This window comes from Mytilus californianus, unplaced genomic scaffold, assembly GCF_021869535.1.
Source record: "Mytilus californianus isolate M0D057914Y unplaced genomic scaffold, xbMytCali1.0.p SCAF_21, whole genome shotgun sequence".
NCBI lineage: Eukaryota > Metazoa > Mollusca > Bivalvia > Mytilida > Mytilidae > Mytilus > Mytilus californianus.
In genome coordinates, this window is record NW_026262670.1 from 8,603,193 (window position 1) to 8,621,017 (window position 17,825).

The 17,825-nt window shown below is 34.9% G+C and overlaps 1 long non-coding RNA gene across 1 annotated transcript; it reads left to right on the forward strand.

Moving 5' to 3' along the window:
- Positions 1 to 2,118: 2,118 nt before the first annotated feature.
- LOC127731885 (uncharacterized) lies at positions 2,119 to 6,117 on the forward strand. The gene is made up of 3 exons (XR_007995885.1): positions 2,119 to 2,165; positions 2,522 to 2,720; positions 3,891 to 6,117. It is a non-coding gene; the product is annotated as an uncharacterized LOC127731885 (long non-coding RNA).
- The last annotated feature ends 11,708 nt before the right edge of the window (positions 6,118 to 17,825 follow it).

Genomic DNA, 17,825 nt, shown 5'->3' on the forward strand with positions numbered 1-17,825 from the left:
AGCAACGGGTTCATACTTCTCAGATCAACGGACCCATACTACTAAGAGCAGCAGACCCATACTACTCAGATTTACAGACCCATACTACTCAGATCAACGGACCACTCAGACTAAAGAAACGATACAACTAGAGGAACGGATCCATACTTCTCAGATCATCGGACCCACACTACTAAGAGCAGCAGACCCATGCTACTCAGATCAACGGGCCTTTACTACTGAGATCAACGGACCCATATTACCCTATTCAATGGACCATCTACTCCGATCAACGGACCCATACTACTCCGATCAACGGACCCATACTGCTCAAATCAACGGACCCATACTACTTAGTTCAACGACCCATACTTCTCAGATCAACGGACCAATACTACCAAGACCAACGGACCCATACTAATGATACTAATCAGGATTTTAACCTATACTTCTCAGACAAAATGACCCATACTACTCAGGGTTTTTACCCATACTTCTCAGACCAAAGAACCCATACTACTCAGAGTTTTTTTTACCTATATCTCTCAGATCAACATACCCATACTATTTATATCAATGGACCCAAACTACTAAGACCAACGGACCCATAACTACACATCTTAACGGGCATATAATCATCTGAAAGGACATCTACTCAGATCATTGGACCCATGCTACACATATCAACGGACCCATACAGTGGCGGATCCAGAAATTTTCATAAGAGGGGGCCCATTGACTGCCTAAGAGGGGGCCCGCTCCAGTCATGCTTCAGTGATTCCCTATATAATCAACCAATTGTTTCCCACAAAAGGGGGGGAGGGGGGGCGGGCCCCCTGGGCCCCCCTAAATCCGCCTCTACCATACTACTTAGATAAACGGACACATACTACTAAGATCAACGGACCCATACTACTCATCTCAACGGGAATATACTCATCTCAACGGACATCTACTCAGATCTTTGGACCCATGCTACACATATCAACGGACCCATACTACTTAGATAAACGGACACATACTACTAAGATCAACGGACCCATACTACTCATCTCAACGGGCATATACTCAGATCATTGGAACAATGCTACTCTGTTGATCGGATACTCTGTTCTTGGGAACCATTCTACTCAGATCATCAAACCATTATTAATCAGATCATTGGACCCATATTACACAGATAAACGGGCCCATATTACTAAGATCAACGAACCCATACTACTCAGACCAAAAAAATAAAGAATAGAGAATAATGGGTTGCGAAAATATAAAGAACAGAGAAAAATGGGTTTCTCAGAGATTAATAGTTTTTTTTGCACCTGTCCTAAGTCAGGAATCTGATGTTCAGTAGTTGTCGTTTGTTGATGTGGTTCATAAGTGTGTCTCGTCTCTCGTTTTTTATATAGATTAGACCGTTGGTTTTCCCATTTGAATGGTTTTACACTAGTAGTTTTGGGGGCCCTTTATAGCTTACTGTTCGGTGTGAGCCAAGGCTCCGTGTTGAAGACCGTACTGTGACCTATAATGGTTTACTTTTATACATTTTGACTTGGATGGAGAGTTGTCTCATTGGCACTCATACCACATACAGGGTGTCGATATTAAAGAAATTGCTGGTGATGATGACACTACAGGTTTTCAAAGGGCACAAAACGTTCTTAAAATAAAACTTAAGAAAAGATCGGACAAAAACCATATCAAGAAAAACATATCAAAACAGTTATATGCAATAAAAAAGAATTACAAAGAATTGTCACAAAGGGTCATCAATTACATCATGCAGAATTTTTCATACATGGTTGCGCAAAATAAAAAAAAACACAGAAGGTGTAACAACTGGCTTGAAAGCAATGGTAGGACATATTTTTGGTGACCATAGCTTCTGTAATACCAAGTGGTGTGTCTTCCTTGAACACCCTTTGGCAAAATTTAGTAAGTTACCATACGGCAAACCACTTCAAAATCCAGAGCTGAGGAAGGAACTGGATAGAATTTTTATTAAAAAATTATCAATTCAAGCAGAAAAACTTGCAAATCTTGCTAGCACTCAAACAAATGAAAATCTCAACAAAATGTTAGCAACAAAAGCACCTAAATATAAACATTATTCTGTATCTAACAGTCTGAGTTACAGGTTTATTGCAACAGTGGCACAGAAAAATGAAGGCCACAGATATGTGCATGAGGTAATTAAATGAACTATTTAGAGCAACATCTGTAATTCTTTATTAAATTTTTCTAAAGTTGTATCCAGACTTTGACAGAACCACAACATCACATTCACATAAACATGGTAAACCCAAGGTTTCAGAAATTCATGAAATTTGGTACCCATCAAAATAAATGAATCCTTAATATTATAATATTTTAATAATATTTATGTAGAGTCGGCAAGGTATACAAACAGAGACATATATCGTCTTCAAATTTTAGTCATAACATTTCAGTCAGTGAGTGTGTACAATATTAAGATTAAAGTTGAGAATGGCACATGTATACTGTTGTAATTATTAAATATTTTTTCTGACATGCATTTTAACAGGTTCATGAATCAATGGGGCTCTCACCAGGCAATTTTACCATAAAGCGTGCTACCTTCATGGATAAGATCAGAAGAAAGTACAGTAAATTACAGAAGACGAGGAAATATAAAAGGAGAAGAATTGAGCTTAAGTCGGAGAAATGTAACAGCAATGGTATAGCAGAAGTTCTAGAGGGAACAACTTATGAAACCAATATTGGTACATGCATCTTCTTTCTGTTTTTATACGACCGCAAAAAATTTTTTTTGGTCGTATATTGGTATGACGTTGGCGTCGTCGTCGTCACTGTCGTCCGGCGTCGTCCGAAGACACATTGGTTTTCGCACTCTAACTTTAGTTTAAGTGAATGGTTCTCTATGAAATTTTACCACAAGGTTGATTTTGGGGGTTATGGTACCAACAGTAAAGGAATTAGGGGCCAAAAAAGGGCCAAAAATAAGCATTTTTGTAACTTCCAGACATAACTTGTGTGTTAGTGTATGGATCTCTCTGACATTGTACCACAAGGTTCCATATCACAAAAGGAATGCTGGGATTGATTTTGGGGGTAATTGCCTCAAAATTTTAGGAATTAGGGGCCAAAAAAGGGACAAAAAACAAGCATTTTTCTAGTTTCATGACAATAACTTGTGTGTAAGTGTATGGATCTTTCTGAAATTGTACTACAAGGTTCCATATCACAAAGGGAAAGCTGGGTTTGAGTTTGGGGGTAATTGTCTTAAACGTTTAGGAATTTGGGGCCAAAAAGGGGCCAAAAAGGGGCCAAAACAAGCATTTTTCTAGTTTCCAGACAATAACTTGTGTTCCAGTGTATGGATCTCTCTGAAATTGTACTGCAAGGTACCATACTACAAAGGGAAGGCTGGGATTGAGCTTGGGGGTGATGAATCATAAGGGGGTTCAAAAAATTTTGGGGGAATTTTTTTTGCCTTTTTTTTCTTTAAAATTTTCCATTTTAAATTGGTTATTTCTGATTTATATATAAAAGCAAATAATAATGATATGGTTTGAATAGGTAAATTAAATTTTTTTAAGTTCTTAGACCACTTTCATTCTGTGTCAGAAACCTATGCTGTGTCAACTATTTAATTACAATCCAAATTCAGTGTTGTATCAAGCTTGAATGTTGTGTCCATACTTGCCCCAACTGGTTTTCAGGGTTGGACCTCTGCGGTCGTATCAAGCTGCGCCCCAGCAGAGCATTTTATTAGCTTGTAGTTGGGTGTGAGCTAAGGGTCCATATTAAAGGACGTACTTTGATCTATAATAGTTTACTTTAATAAATTGTGACTTGGATGGACAGTTCACTCATACCTCATCTTCTTATATCTATTGAGTTTGATTAACAGATCATTTTAAAAATTTCAGCTCGTCAGTCAGATATTGTACAGATAGCAGCTTTAACTGAGAATGAAACTTTCTCAGCCTATGTTATGCCATCAAAGAAGATAACACCACAGGCATCTGATATAACAAAACTTGCATTCTTTGATGGGCAAATGTAATATGATGAAGTTCCTGTGGAAAGTTCACCACCATTTGAAGTCTTTACTAATCTTATTGCTTTTTTGTCCAAGTTTCCTTCTAAACCAACACTTGTTGGACACAATATAAAAACGTTTGACTGCCATATACTGTATAATCAATTGAATAAATTGAAGATGTGGGATGAATTTTGCCTGTATTTTAATGGGTTCATTGACACAAGAATATTGTTTAGGAGTGAATATCCAGGTCGTCAAAGTTACAAGCAGTGTGATTTAGTGTCAGATTTTTTAGGGGAAAGCTATGATGCACATAATGCTTTGTATGACTGTAAATCTTTATTTAAACTGGTGCGATCACATGGAAATTTAGCTTCTCATTTCTGTTAGTATACATTTGATGGAATGTACCCAAAATATTGCCAAAATGACTTATCTTTCAAAGCTCTTGTTGAAAATAAAGTAATGTCAAAACAATTAGCCAAAAAGGCAGCTTCAACTGGGTTGTGCAAGAAGCATTTTATTTTGTCAATTCAAAGAAATGGTATTGATGGACTGAGGGCACTTTTGTCTCAAAAAAATAGTTCAGGTGTAGTACGTGTTACAACATCAAAATCTATCATTCAGAAGGTGTATGATTGTTTTGTTATATGAAATGAAGAGTAAATTGTTTTAGATTCCATATGAATCTGATTATATATACATTGTAGAATTTAAATGGAACAATTATGGTGAATGCTACTAGAGATTAACGGAAATTTTAATCTACAGACATACTTGCTTCTGTGACCAAGCTTCTATTATATCTATTAGCAATAATTGTTATTATCAAAGAAACCTATTTCTTAGGATGCTAAATCTTTGACCTTATGGAGAATCAGGTCAATATATATAATATAAAGATTTAAATACTACATTGCACCATAAATGTTAAAGTTAATATTTGTTTGTGAGCTAAATTTTTGGATAAGAGATTAGAAAATTTTGACTGGTCCTGTAGTCTACTACGCATACCTTATTTTTTAGCAATTTGATTGATCCGTCCATGCTGAATGTCAGGAAATAGAATTTAAGTAGTAAAATTTTTTATAAAATTTTATAATGTTGTCTATAGTTCTTTAATTGTATGAAGGATTTAAAGTCAAAGATGACATTTTGTTTTACCACAGTAAGAATGATCATATTGTGTACCACACATATGTTGTGTGATCCATATTAGTGAATGTAATTTGTTAGACTTGAAAAAGACCACTTAAACTTATATCTACCTGATATATAGTTTATAACATGTTTATAGTTTGTACTGTCATTGTATAATATCACTACTTATTTAAGGATTTGTGAGCTGTTGCCATCAGTTTGTGTCAATTTTTGTCTTCTGTTCACATTTCATATCTTAATTTAGGAGGCAAATTTCAATTAATTAAAAATGGAATATTCTATCTTGTTACGACACTTGTTGGTAAAATTTTATCCAAAATTAACATGATTATTAACGAAATTTGTAAAATAGATATTTTTTCAGAATGATACTATTAAATAATGACTTGTGAGAATGATTTGTTATAAAAAAAATGTTTTAAAGAAAATTTATAGAAAAATTATATGAGAAAATACATGTTCATGTGAGTATCTGGTTTGTTATTTGACCAAGCTTGTACATGAAGGGTTATGATGTAGTACTGTTCTTGCATATATGTCTGTTAATATGTGCTGGAATTTATTTTGCCTTTTGTCATTTTATCAAATAAAGAATTCAAACACTATGCAAAGATCAATAAGAGTTGATGTGGTTTAAATTTTATACAGGTTGCAAATATTTTTCTTTTCATTAACAAGTTTTGTCAGATTTATCTTGACTGATGGTTTTTAAATTTACTGTTCCTACTGACATTTTAGTTTTCAATATGTAATACAATAAGTGTTTGTAACAACTGTGATAAAAAAAATTACGTGACAGATAATGAAAATTGCAAATGTTAATTTGGATTCAAACATTATATATTCATATATATATATATATATATATATATATATATATATATTTACAATATGATACATAATGGACTAAATTACCAGTCTATTAATTAATAAAAATTGCTTATAGTTCATGCTTGTATTTCTTTCTGTGTATTGTGCAACAGAATAAGTGCAATATTATATATGTCTTGGATACATAATACAGATCCCTTTCATCAGATTGAGCTCATGTGTTTGTTTCAATTTGTTTTAAATTTGGCATGGATGCAAAGGATAGGGAATAAAAGTCAACAAAGCCATTTGACATCTTTCTTTCTAGCAAACAAATTTTAATTTTAACCTTTTAATCTCTTTTTTACTCAAATAATGAATTTCAATTTATGTGTCTAGTAGAAGCTGCAGTTTACTGATTGACATATAGAGGACCTTTTCAAATTATTGATCAACCTGTAAAAAGAATGTGTGTTCAGCAAAATAAAAAGATGTGGTTCGATTGCCAATGTAACAACTCTCCTTTAGAGAACAAATGACGCAGAAACAGCTATTGGTAACCATCAAGTCTTTAACAATAACCAAAGCCCATACCACATGGTCAGCCATAAGTCTTTGTTTGCTTTCTTTTGTGAAAATGTTTAAATGTATACATTAATTAAATTTGTATTGTAAAAATAAGAACGTGTGATATCCTTGACAATGAGACAACTATTCAGGCGTAGAAGTCAGCTACTATATGTCACCTTATGGCATTTATCTTTAGCAAAATGGCTTGTACTAAAATCTGTAACATGGTAAAAACGGTAAGTTGGTGACTAGTACTCAAAATATGTTTTGGTCAATTGTGCAAAAAGAGATAATAATCCTCAAAATCCACATATTGTACATCAAAATTAGCATTTTCCCTCAAAATACATGATAACGAAAACTGACATGAAAACAAGGTAAAAAGATGACAACTAGAAAACCACTTGCACATTTTTATGAGACACACGGAGAGATTGATGCACGCAGAAAAAAAGGGGGTTGGTTGATTTATATGTAGGTAATCACTGAAGCATGACCAGTGCAGACCCCTACTTCTGGATCTTCCACTGCATGCATGCCTCTAGAGCAACTCCACTTTACGGGATCAGAAAGTTAGTTTTTACAACATATTGAAACTTTTTGACATCTGGATATGATTTTGAATGCCTAACCCTACCTGTACGTCATTGTTCAAAATTTGTGATTTTTTTTTAAACCGAGAAGAAGAATCTACAAGATCAAAATAATTGTTGGTGTATAAAACCAAGTTTTGATAACATTTTCTAAATTGTATATAAATTTGGTTGAAATTCAAGTATAAAAATTAGTTTCTCAAAATTTGTGATTTTGTGTTAAAAAAATTGGATTTTACCCAAATTTTGGTCCAGATATCTCAAAATAACTTATGGGGCATTCCTTTAATATAATTTTGCAGAGAATAACAGATTGTGAAATCAATTTAAGCAATAAAGACTTATAATTTGTACTACATAAAAATGCTCAAATTTACATGTTTCTCTATATATATATGTTCTAATTTCGAAGTGCATAAATTGATTTATTTGGTTGCTATGGAGATATCATTGGTTATCATGGATTTTTGTAGTAGAAATCTGTAACACAAAAGTGTTTCAAATAATAATAAGGACCTAGAATTTACCTAATTTAGTTCTATTAGTAATGAGTATTTATATTAATCTTTTCCCGGGAAATCTGGATACAGTTATCTCCCCTTCCTGAAAATCCGAAAATATTCAAGCAAATGATGAAATATTTCTTTAAAATGCACGGTGACCCTATGTTTTTTTATTATTTTTTTTTTATCTATATCTTTGCTACAATTCTAGAGAAAATAAGAAAAATCTGTCTCATGGATTTTTTTTCTGAACTAGGGAAAATTTACAAATGCCGATTTCCCTGTAATATCTATGTAAAAAACCTCGAAAATACACAATACTTTGGATAAGGGTACTGACCAAACAAGCACGGTGACCCCTATTTTTATTGTTTTTTTCAAAAGAGTATTTTATCAACTGCATTTACACAAAATATAAAAAAATTCTGTCTTAAGAAATATTTAGTGTTGATCCACCTTAACACTCCAGCCTTTCACTTTGAGATAAGTGCAAAGAGTGATAAAAATTAATGCATGCAGCTTCCTCCCACTGCTCCCTCCATTTTTAACAACTCCTTCCCTTGAAATTTAAATAAGAAATAAGATGACTCAAATGTTTGTGTTATTTCGCCAAGGTTCACGTTATAACGCTAACATAGGAAGAAACACAAAAAAAAATTGCATGGCGCTTATACGTTTCCGCACTAACGTCTATTAAAGTTGATCTTTTGTTATTGGTTCAATAAACATATATTGCATTGCATTGATGGGTATTGTATTACATACTAGATACCCGTATGTAGAAATGACTGACTTGTCGACAATCGGTAATGTTTATAAAGGAAACGAAAATGGAAATTCTTTTTAACCAAGAGGACTATTTTTAAAGGTAATTTTAGTTAGTTCTGTTAAATATATATATGTATACTATATATAAAATGACAGTTGTTTTCCATTTGTTTGATGGGTTTGAGCTTTTGATTTTGCCATTCAGTGATAAGGGACTTTTCGATTTGAATTTTCCATGGAGTTCGGTATTTTTGTTATTCTACTTTTCATTATTCAGACAGTAATATAAGTATAGTAAAATCTATATTTGTGTGTTACATTAAATGACCTTTATGAAAAGAAAATAATATTGTAGATTTTCGTGAACATGGGCGTATCAGGGATGCATCTTATGTTGAAAAATATGTTTTTAGTTCTTTTTTTAAATTTTTTGACAGCCTACTTTTTTAATACACTCCTCCGTATCTTCCTCCCTTTATGAAAGTCTTGGATCTGCCACTGGTGAAAGATATCATATGTTTCACGTATATATGCCCCCTTTGAGGACCTCATTCTGAAATATAAGAAGACAACTTTTCAAGTTACTATTTTACCAAGTTTTTTAATTCAATTCATAGTAAACCAAACAGAAAAGCTGGACGTCATAATACAAACTTGCTAAGCCTTGTAAGATGCACATATTTACTAGTTTAAAATAAACTTATAAACAAGTCTTACAGGTTTTTCAATCGTCTTTGTTTATCGCCCCGTAAATGATTTGTAATAGCTATCAGTGCTCTTTCAATGGACAGCTAACAAAGGTAAATCTATTTAAAGGTCCATCTAACAAAGAATTAAACATAACTTCCTTATTCATTGTACACGGAAATGTACCATTGATTATACCATTTGAAGGATCCAGTCATGTGGCCTAGACATAAATTATTTTCCTGAATGTGACCTACCGAATTAGACTTATTACCTGATTTGTACTAACATGAGCAACACGACGGGTGACACATGTGGAGCAGGATCTGCTTACCCTTCCGGAGCTCCCGAGATCACCCCCAGTTTTTTGTGGGGTTCGTGTTATCTTTAGTTTTCTATGTCATGTTTTGTGTACTATTATTTGTCTGTTGGTCTTTTTCTTTTTTAGCCATGCATGACGTTGTCAGTTTGTTTTCAACTTATGAGTTTGAATGTCCCTCTGGTATCTTTCTCCTCTCTTTTATTGATTTATTTTCTCTGCATGACAACATATATTTTCTGTGTAATACTTCAATAAATTTACTACAAACAACATTTTTTTTACGATTAACAATCAATTGCTAGTTTATTATCGACAGCGGTCACTGATAATTTATTTGTATGTATAAGTATTGCCGATTGACAACCAAATGTCAGATTTTTTTCTTCATTTTGTCTATGTGATCTTCATACTGCAAAGCAAGTAATTTTTTGGTATGCATCATTTTTCGTTTTCTTTCAAGAAAACTGTTCACATGATCATATTTAGTACTAGTATATTGGACAATTCAGAATCATTTTATATCTTTAAAGGGGTGGATGTATTTTTCTGAGGGATATCAAAAGTCATTTCTTAGCCCCGATTGGCTCATAATATACCTCTGAAGTGTGCCCATTTTTGTTTCGTATGGTTTTTTTGTTGTCTTAATATGTAAAATTGAGGAATTGCTGGCACAATTTGGCATTTGAGGGGTTTAAAACAAGGCATGTGAGAGATTGAAATGTGCCTGAAATTTTTCTTAGGGGGTCTTTGACAAGGTATAATCACCCCGGCTTTTCATATATTCAACGGGAAGTCCAATTACGAATTGTAAAAGGAAAATTGTTTCTATGCAGCCTTTTTGTTTACCATATAAGACTATGGAGCAGTCAATATACAAGACTCGGAGCGGGCCCAGGATTTTTCAAAAGAGGGGGCGGCGTTATTTCAGAAAACGGAATCTATCTACTACCGACGAGCGGAAATAGACCCTATCACTATTTAGGAATCTGCGACACTTGCAGGTGCTGATCCACTGAGTCATTTTTAAAAGGGGGTTCCCAACCCAGGATAAAAAGGGGGGTTCCAACTATATGTCCCCATTCAAATGCATTGATCGTCAAAAAAAGGGGGATTCCAACCCCCGGGCCGGAACCCCCCCTCCCCCCCCCCCCTTGATCCGCCACTGACTTGAACTGTTGACGTCATACAACAATCACGTTACCTTTGTGGCGCTAGACATTTTTTATTGTCACGTCAAAATTTTTACGGGAATATGATGTCCAGTAATGACGGACAAAAAGCGATAAGGTGTATTAGAGCGGTATCGGGTCCGTTCGCGCCCAATACACGTTCGCACCCTACACGTTCGCACCCCACACGTTCGCCCCCTAGGTCCGTTCGCACCCTACACGTTCGCACCCTTTTTTTAATTCAAAAACCTGATAAATTTTTAGATGTTTTGTAAAATATTTTTATTTTCATAAATAAAAATTCGGGAATTTTTAAATGAAATATTTTTTTAAATTGAAATGATGATTAATTATTAAATGTTAATTATGTATGATTACTGCTAATTGGTATTTATACACAGCCTAATATGATGTTATTGTTGAGTGTTTAAAAATCATGATTGTTGTCATGGTTGTTTTAACTTGCTTTAAATGTAAATGTAAATACTGCATGTATTTAGCTTGGTATGAGTAAAACTTTGAAGATTTTAAATAAAAAAACATGAAAGATAATTGTTTTTAACAGCTTGGCTCCTTTGATCTCATGTGTGTCAGAATCTCACTTTATTCATAAACAATGAAAAAAAATATTTATAGCAATACACTATCCAAAACATGATTACGAATTATTCAACACATAAAAAAAAACGTTGTCAGAATCCCATTTCCTTTTGAAACAATAAAAAATAAATATTTATAGCAATACACTTACCAAAACTCGTTTACAAATTATTAAACACAAAACCAATAAGAATTGGACGCGAACGTGAAGGGGGCGAACGGACTTTGGGTGCGAACGTGTAGGGTGCGAAAGTGAAAGGGGGCGAACGTGCATGGGGGCGAACGTGATTGGGCGCGAACGGACCCGGATTCTATTAGAGCGGAACTTTTTTAACGATTTTTTGTTAAAAAAATCATTTAAATCGTGAGAAACAATGAGAAAATTTTTGAAGATCAAAGTGCATCGTACGTCCTCTACGTATCCCTGGATCAACCGGTACGACTGCAACCTGTCTGCTAGTCCCAGCTGTCTGACTTGTAAATAATTTTATCAAAAAAAATTCCGGAAACAAGTCCTGAAACGAGTTGTATATTATGCGTTTATAGATATTAGTTTCCCGCCGCCTGTCAAAGTATGTTTCCTGTTACGATTGTGAAAGGAAATGGTAAAAATTGACCATTTTTGTCGATTATACTCAAAGATGCATATACAATATGTTGTAAATACACAAAGAAGTATGTTAAAATAAAACGTGCAAGTTGAAATGTTGGTCCCAGGTGGTCCAGTGAAATATAATATCATTGACAACCCTGGGTAGGTGTACTCCAGCAACAAAAGCCACAGCTTACTCCATGTTAGTAAGACCAACTCTGCAATATGCTTCCCCAGTATGGGATCCTCACCAAATTACCATCATACGTGACATAGAGCAGGTACAGAGACGAGCAGCTCGATTTGTTTATAGTTGCTACCATGACAACTATCCTCCTGGAGAGGGGTTCTTATTGTCGAGTTACAAAAGTCGAGTTGTAAGTTACGAAAGTCGAGTTGTGAGTTACGAAAGTTGAGTTGCGAGTTACAAGTTACGAAGGTCGAGTTCGAGTTAAGAAGGTCGAGTTGCGAGTTACGAAGGTTGAGTTGCGAGTTAGGAAGGTCGAGTTGCGAGTTATGAAAGTTGTTGCGATTTACAAAGGTCGAGTTGCGAGTTACGAAGGTAGAGTTGCGAGTTACAAATAGATTGTGTTTCTCTTATTTCTTAAGAATTATATGTATATAAACGGTTGTATACATTGTATATAAATAATACTCAAAATTGACAAAACACTTCAAATGGTCTGCAATTTTATTAGCTATGGTCTACATGTTTCACCTGCAGGGCAGGCGTCATCAGGACAATTTTCATACAGAAATTAATTACTGAAGTACTCAAAGTGGTACATTGAATTTGACGTTGTCATGGTGAGAGAAACAATGAAAAGTGAAAGTAGCCATAAAGAGTTATAAATAGATAAGATAAATATAGAAAAATAAAGTTTGTTTACAATGTAAATTGAGTTCGTTTTACTTTTATATGATACATGACATTGTTCTAAAGGCTTGGTATCTGAATGGACGATCTTCCAATGGTTCCTACCACTTCGCAAGGCCTCTCTTCCAACCTGGCCATTGTTGGAATTTACTACTTCCTGGCACGTCGGCAACAATGGGAAGATTTTGGTCGCCGCTAATGGAAAATGAAATTGTCAAAACTTGTTCCCTTGTTAATTATTTGGTATTTATATAATTTTTTGATCGTCTGCTGTAGTTGGTCTGTTTATCGGCATGGTTGTAAATTTATAGTTCATTTATGATCGGCACCCGCGTGGTGTGTGGTCCGTTTCTTCTGCTATCATTCATAGGGCCGCAATTAAAAATATCTTTGTTTCCCCTTACCCTACCCACCATTTTGGAAGTGGGTAGGTAGGTAGGCTTTTTTTTTTTTTTTTTAGAGAAAATCCCTGAAATATATCTAACACACAGGAAAACACAGAAAAACAACAAATTGAACTTTATTGATACTAAAACAACATACTGTATAATGTATTATGCATGACTAGAATACCTTACAATTTCAGACTAGAAAATGTTTGTAAATATCAATGTCTTTGTGACTTAAGAGTAGACCACATATAAATTGAGACACGGTTCTATATTTTTCTTATAGTTTTATTAATTCAATTGAAAATATAAAACCCCAACGAAACTGCTACCTAGTAACATTCGATGCAAAAAATATGTACACTTGTTTTTCATTTAAGGAAATACTAGAAGCCACAAACCGTGATCCAAGCGAGTATGACTACGCCTATTCAGGCTTCTTCTAGAAAACTATGAATTTATTTTTAACAATAAACTTTACATTTGAAACCTTGGGCATGCCTTTGTGCAGATCAGCATTCACTGAGTTAAACGTTAGCAGACCTTACAATGTTTGTTAATTCTTGAACACATTTTACAATGCTTTCAACACAGAGAAACAAAATGATAATGATAGTTGAAGTCCACCTACAAATTTTCCTGTAATGAAACAATATTCTTAGACACTGTCATAATTATACAAAGGAGAAAGATTCTTTATCGAAGGCATAGTATGATACAAGACATTAAAACCAATATCAAACCAACTGAAACATATCAATATCTGCACAGACACAGCTCACACCCAAAAAGTGTTTTCATTGAAAGGATTTATCAAGGGTGAAGTATTGAGGTATCTCAGAAACACAATCAGCAAAACTGATCTTAAAAAAACGCTCAAAAGAGGATATCAAATATCTGAAATCAACTATTTTTTTTATCAAACACAAAATACAGAAAGGGAAAACTTGCTAACACATCGCCCAGCGAAAGTGGAGCAGCCGCTAGTAATGTTAACAAAATTCAACCCATCTATACAGAAACTAAAAATATAATAATGAAACACTGGCATCTTATTTCACAAAACCCTGAATGTGTGACCATATTTAATCATCAGCCCATTATAGCTTATAAAAGACATAAGAACTTACAAGAACTTTTATCAAAACATTAGCTGGTATAGTCATCTCGACTTTTCACAACACAATATGATACTGAGCTCGAAAAAAATCAACTACTATTTTATCCAAAGACAACTGGTGTATGGTCCAATATCACTTACGAAATGAAACAAAATAGCATAAATAGCACGCCAATATACAACTTATTGAGTCGACCACTGATGAAGGCGAACTCAGGGATTTACCACAAACACGGCAGAAACACCGGGCCTAACATTTAAGCTCAAGGGTGAGCTCAGATGCGCAATCGTAACTACTCGGCCATTCTCGCTACGCATTTTGTTATTGGAGGCGTAGCTAGAATGGAAGAGTAGTTATAATTGCTCGGATGCATTTATTTAAAACATTCCATTCCAATTTCAGTATCCTTGCATACGTTGTTTACCCATTGCTGCAAACACACGGGCGACAATGATTTCGCGGAATGTTGAAATTACGGACCATTCAAGGAAACGAAATTAAAAAACGAACTTTTGAGCGAAACAAAAAAAAAAAAAGCAACAACGTGATTTTCGAAAAAAATTATTTCAGTCGGCGAATTTTTAGAGGGTCGGTCGGGTAAGGGGAAACAAACTTAATTTTAATTTTGGCCTAGATGTACATGTATGTAAGGTGGTATCGGAAATCTTGGTAATCTTGGTTTAGTTGTTGTTTTGTCGCACATATGGAATAATCCTTGGTCCATGTATAAGCTGGTGGACCATAGCTAATAAAATTGCAGACCATTTGAAGTGTTGTTGTCAATTTTGAGTATTATTTAAATGGTGCATTCATTTGCATAATTTGACAACCCTGCATACCAAGGTATCCACTTCAGGGATTCTATCGAAATGATTCACACAGGCGTTGGTTCACCAAACGGAGTTTAATTGTATATAAATGTTCTTGTCGTCTGATTTTTTAAACAGAATTTTCCGGTTTACTTTGCATTTAATAATCAAAGCATACATGTACCCGAACTTAGTTATACACTGCATGAGGAAGGGTCCTGGTATTTTGATTGCAGGATTTGAAAGAGTTATGTGATACTTATTTATAAGAGTCTATATGCTGCAAAGTCACGCACGCTTAAATTTCTTTCATGAGAGCGACATTGTTCATTTTCTAAAATAAAACAGGATATACTGTAGATACATGTATAAGACAAAATGTATACTGTACTGAACATATCAAGCATAAGAAAATTAATCATGTAGACAAAATTTTTACTGTGCGTGCTGTTGTGCGTTTGTTTTTTCTACATTGGCTAGAGGTATAGGGGGAGGGTTGAGATCTCAAAAAACATGTTTAACCCCGTCGCATTTTTGCGCCTGTCCCAAGTCGGGAGCCTCTGGCCTTTGTTAGTCTTGTATCATTTTTGATTTTAGTTTCCTGTGTATAATTTGGAGTTTAGCATGACGTCCATTATCACTGAACTAGTATACATATTTGTTTAGGGGCCAGCTGAAGGACGCCCCCGGGTGCGGGAGTTTCTCGCTGCATTGAAGACCCATTGGTGGCCTTCAGCTGTTGTCTGCTCTATGGTCAGGTTGTTGTCTCTTTGACACATTCCCCATTTCCATTCTCAATTTTATATCTGAATACTATAACGCAAAAATAAGCAGCTGCTATAGATGTCTTTTTATGGCATTATGGTAACTTCCTGGCATAGATCATAATATGGAGCTTTTTTTTAATTTGGAAAGATGTTATTCTACAATAAGCTATTATACCGCTGTTACAAAAAATAAAGGAACAGTTTTAAGGAATGTTATGGCGTGTGTTTTTTACGGTTTGAGCATGGAAGCCTTGTCTGTCACGAGTTTACTTTTTCACCTACATGCAGCCGTGATACAAATGTTGTAGTTTCAGATATCAGCTGGGTATTGTACATTTTTGTATGATTAACCCGTTTTTTCAGAGAGAAGTTACATATTCCAAAACTTGGTCTTTTGTCTCTTTTACAAAAGTATATTTGACAGCTACATGTATAGAATAAAGAATGGAAACGGGGAATGTGTCAAAGAGACAACAACCCAACCAAAATATACAAGTCAACCCAAGGCCACCAGGTATCAGGTCCGTTAGCGCCCAATACACTTTCGCACCCTACACGTTCCAGGGGTTAAAAAACTTTGTTACAGCTGACTAGCCCAGGACTTATTGGTAGCAGGATTTTACTAGCCCTGTTGAAAGAGCTGCTATCCCATCAAAACTACCTGCTAGCCCGAGTATACCTTACAAATTTAGAGTTTGCTGCATAATATAAAGTGGGTGTCCCTTGTTTTGAAAGCGGCATTATACATGGTATTTAATAAAATAAATCAAATATATGTTTGTTTTATTAATTATGACAAGGATCTTTAGACCTCTCTTTGGATTTCTGTTGTACTATGGGTTGTTCAATATTTTCGGCCACAGAAAACATGTTCATTGGTACTGTCATGTGAAACCAGTGGTTCAATTCAGATATATTTGTTGTTCCCACATACAAAGCAGACTTTATTAGCGTGATCGGAAAAATAACGGCAATATTTACAAAACATTGTCTCTGGTTTATCATCAGCAACAGACGACCTTGACCAAGGGAATCTTTCTGTCCATGACACTTTAAATGTTCTTTTCTGCTTTTCCAGGGCGTATTTGGCATTTTTTGGGGTATGAATTTTCAGCCTCTTTACCCTCTTCATCTACCGTTTTTTCGTTTTGAAACTGACAAAGTTCCTGGGGTGCCCGTACTGAAATATTTAGAAATATTTTGTTGCATTGTTTCGTGCTCAACAGCTGTCCGACAAGACAGGTCAATATCGATCAATGCCCCCAGTACCATTAATTGAAAATCTCGGAATAAGCAATGTACTATACCTTCTGTACTGAGAAATCAATATTGAAAGTACGAGAATTGTGATCAATACACGATACTGGTCCACCAAGAGTTAGTTGTATTATTTTTAAAACATGTACAGACGCTAGTGGATTTTTTAACCCCTGCATTCGCACCCCACACGTTCTAATGTAGTACTAGTGTTTTAATACTAATTCTAGGAAGATGCTTTTGAAATTTTGAGTTACTACTATTATGATTAGCTTACAGCTTGAATAAAAATGGACTGAATGTTCATCGATAATTCAAATGAACTCAACTTCATTTTGAAAATGGCTATCACAAACACTACTTCGCGGATCTGGGCTGCGCAGAAAATAAAATCAATACACATCTACCAGTTTCTACGTTATGCTTTTATCGGTATTCCCCAGACATGCGTGAGATCCATATATGTGTGCTTCCCGACGGGAGTACAATAATCCCAGTTTCAGGGGTTTCCTCCCGCCCTCCAGTTGAAGAGAAATATCCTGTTTAAAATATTTCATGAATGCACGTTTTGTGATGCTATTTTTACTACGATTTTTACAAATGTTTATAAAAGACGTAAAAGCACGAGTGTATCGAAAGTATCCTGGTATCTCATCTCAGCCCACAACACACGCGGACTATAACAACCTCGGCCTATTACATAATCGGCCTCACAAAATCGGACTATAACAAAATTTGTATATATACTTTTTGTCGAGCCTGCGACTTTTGTCGCAGAAAGCTCGACATAGGGATAGTGATCCGGCGGCGGCGTTAGCTAACTT